At 42.8% G+C, this 3,710-nt stretch overlaps 1 pseudogene; it reads right to left on the bottom strand.

Annotated features, from left to right (window-relative positions):
- Positions 1–736: 736 nt before the first annotated feature.
- LOC126207867 (5S ribosomal RNA) lies at positions 737–854 on the bottom strand (annotated as a pseudogene).
- Between the last annotated feature and the right edge of the window lie 2,856 nt (positions 855–3,710).

The raw sequence follows: 3,710 nt of genomic DNA, 5'->3' as shown, positions 1-3,710 counted from the left end.
CTATTGCATGGGATGCTAGTAAAGAAAGCCGTTAGATAACGGGTACCGAAATGTATCATCTTACCTACGTGTGTCTTAGAACTCGACCAGCAACAGGCTCAGAACTGAAAAAAGCATTACTCGCCCATTAACGTCGATAGCACAAATCACATATTGTTTTCAGTTTACGATGCATTCAGCTTACTTTTAAAGACTTCTAGGCCATAAGGCGGTTATGTAAACTGTGAGAGTGTGGAAGGTTAATCCGACTAGATCTGACTTTTTGTTACTCTCCTTGCTTACCGAAGACACCCCACAGTGCCGCCAGTGGAGCTGTAATGACCGTCTGTCACCTAGCTTCACGCTCTTATCTATAACACGTTTTCAATACACTAGTCAACCGCAGCAACGACCGTGTTACATACGATGTTTTGACAAAAAAATACCTGTAAATTATGCTCCGTAGTATCGAGATTCTGGATGAATTATATCTTGCTGCATTTACTACCACAGGCTGCAAATATATGATTATTTAATTTACGGAGAAGTTTTTGTGGATATCTTCTAGCAGACACTCTCCGTCTTCAGGCCACCATCCGACCGCCACGTCATCCTCAGTGGGGGATGCGGATAGGAGGGGCGTGGGGTCAGCACACGGCTCTCCCGGTCGTTATGATGGTATTCTCGACCGAAGCCGCTACTATTCGGTCGAGTAGCTACTCAATTGGCATCACGAGGCTGAGTGCACCCCGAAAAATGGCAACAGCTTATGGCGGCTTGGATGGTCACCCACCCAAGTGCAGACCACGCCCGACAGCGCTTAACTTCGGTGATCTCACGGGAACCGGTGTATCCACTGCGGCAAGGCCGTTGCCTTCTAGCAGACAAACGCTCAAAAACAGTTGTGAACTGCACACACCTTTTTTTAAGTTTTTTCGTCTAATCACATCTCCAACACAAAGTGTACTCGTAATTATGCAATTACACGAATTATGTTCTAGGATACTTACTTACTACAAGTATTTTTTTGGCAAGGTGTTATTTATTAAGTTGTTTTAACAGTCAATTTGCAAAACAAAAAACAGTCAAATTGGCCGCTTCCAGGATTCTGATAGAAATGTCGCGAAAAGGGGTGACATGAATATGTTTTCCTTACTCCATTACACGAAAAAAACGAGTAACAACTTGTACAAAGAGGAATATTAGTGTGATAGTTTGGGGTGGTATGCTATTCGCAGAAATATGGAGCGTTCAGCTCACTGATCAGTCAACTTTACAAATTACCAACTAATAAGAGATTGTAGTTAAATGTTAAATAGCCAGTGCTCACTTTGGACATTTGTTTTTCTTTTCATTTAATTTCAAGGAATCATATTTTGAACTGACGTAATTGGATGAAGAGGTTTTGGGAATATAGATCTGGAGTGACTGTTTTGGTTTCTCTCGTATTCTTCTTTTGTGGTTTTCAATTCTGGTACAATCTATAAACATTTTTATTTATTTTTTAGAGTGACGAAATTGATGTTTTTTAGGTGGTAGAGAAAAGGAGATGATTTCGATAGCAAGACTGACTGCGAATTGTTCGTGAAGGTTCCTTGATGAGAAGCTGTAAGACAACGGGACGCTCGACCTAAATTTAAACAGTTAAAATGACCGTTTAATCAAGTAATGACCTAATCTCGTTACGTTACACTGAATGAACTAAAGTGTATAAGTCAACAGTCATTAATTCCACGTTTGGGATTCTGAAGTGGAAAGAAATTCTACTGTTAAAATCAGCAAAGCTCTACGCATATACTCGCTCTTCACTTCGACCAAAGCGCCCAAAAAGCTGAATCAAGATAATAAAATAAATACGATTCTCTGACATTAATGATAGTTCCCACAGGTATACAGTACCAATGCTGTTGAAAAATAATTATTCGTCCACACAGAAATGCACTCGCTCACTGACACTGACAGGGTACTTGAGCACGAAGAAATTAACTTAAGCACTGAAGCAATGACCTTCGTTGCATGCAACTGGCATATTATTTGTAAACAAACCAGCCCCAAACACGTGTCCATCAGCTGTCAGATTTTAACGAAGTGCCCGCTGCTGTTCTCGACCAAACATACCACAGCATAGTTATGATAGGTTTGTGCGCATGCCGTATAATGGCAGTTTGTAATCCTGTTTACGTCATAATTTAAATTATTTATTACGTCAGAAATAGGAAGTTGCAGAACACAGCAAATGAACTCAAAAATTGGGGCTTGTCTGATTAGTAGTTTAAAATTCATTGAAAATTTATTGTGAGGGATGTGAAGCAAACACTACAATTATACTTTTGCAATGTTGCTGCAATTCGCTGCGATACTATCGGTCTCAGACAATATTTTAAACAGAATTTGAGAACGCAATCTTGTTTAGTAGTCTGTTTCAGAAACCTCCACCTTGGCTGCATTTTACCTTGTTTCAGAATTCCAGGTGCGTGGACATATGAAAATATCATATAAGACTACATAGCAGGTATGGCCAATGACCAGAAAAATATGGTGATATGAGCGAAAACCCCTGGGACAGTAAGATCGAACGCCAACAGTTTTGTCAATATGCATGATGGTTGCTATTAGCTGGCTGCGAATGTTAAAACTGTGCAGTTAAACCGCGATCCAATTTAGCTACCTTCACTTTCCCTTCAGCTCAGTGATTGCACTGAAGGCTCACTCTCACCACTCCTAAAAAGAATTAGTGTGGAAGATAGCTGGAATAGCAGCTGGAAATTCTGGACCCAGTTCGATTTTTGCTCTCTAAGACAGAGACAGCTCTCTCTCCCACAAGTATCTTCTGCAATGTCCCGAAGCAAGTGTACTCTTCGAAATTATGTCAGAAAAGGTTTTCAAAGCTTACTCTCTGAAACGTCGCTGGTTCTGTGGCATAGGAACTTCGCCGGCCACCTTCAGGAGACTTTGATAGTTCCAACCAATGTTTTCTAACTTTACTCTTTGAAACTTAAGTGGTTGCACCTGCATAGGTAACTTTCCAAATAATTGCAGCAGACCTCGATAGTCCCAACCAACAGAAATTTCATAAACAAGTGAAAAAAATTCCTATTCTGACAGAGTTTGTTATGGTTAACCAATAATAGCCGGGAGCACTAACGCGCTGCTCCCTGGACGCGGGTAGGCGCACCGGCCCCAGATCGAATCCGCCCAGCGGACTAACGACGAGGGCCGGTGTGTCGGCCAGCCTGGATGTGGTTTTTAGGGAGTTTTCCACACCGCGCTAGGTGAATACCGGGCTGGTCACAACATTCCGCCTCACTTACACGACTCGCAGACATCTGAAACACGTTCGTATTGCTCCATGGATCACACTAGAGGCAGACAGTTGGGGTACACACATTCTGTCCAGGGGGGGCGATACGAGGTGGCGACAGGAAGGGCATCCGGCCACCCCTTAAAATTAACACGCCGAATCCGGTTAACCATAACAGCAGACCCCACCAGTTGGAATAAATGCTTGGAAAGAGAGAACCAATAATTGTATGGTATGTGAAGGAAGCAGTTGGTTGGTTGGTTGGTTGGTTTGGGGAAGGAGACCAGACAGCGTGGTCATCGGTCTCATCGGTTTAGGGAAGGATGGGGAAGGAAGTCGGCCGTGCCCTTTCAGAGGAACCATCCCGGTATTTGCCTGGAGTGATTTAGGGAAATCACGGAAAACCTAAATCAGGATGGCCGGACGCGGG

Source organism: Schistocerca nitens, chromosome 1 (assembly GCF_023898315.1).
Source record: "Schistocerca nitens isolate TAMUIC-IGC-003100 chromosome 1, iqSchNite1.1, whole genome shotgun sequence".
Taxonomy (NCBI): domain Eukaryota; kingdom Metazoa; phylum Arthropoda; class Insecta; order Orthoptera; family Acrididae; genus Schistocerca; species Schistocerca nitens.
Note: the sequence above shows the minus strand (reverse complement) of the source record. Positions and strands in the feature narration are given on the sequence as shown.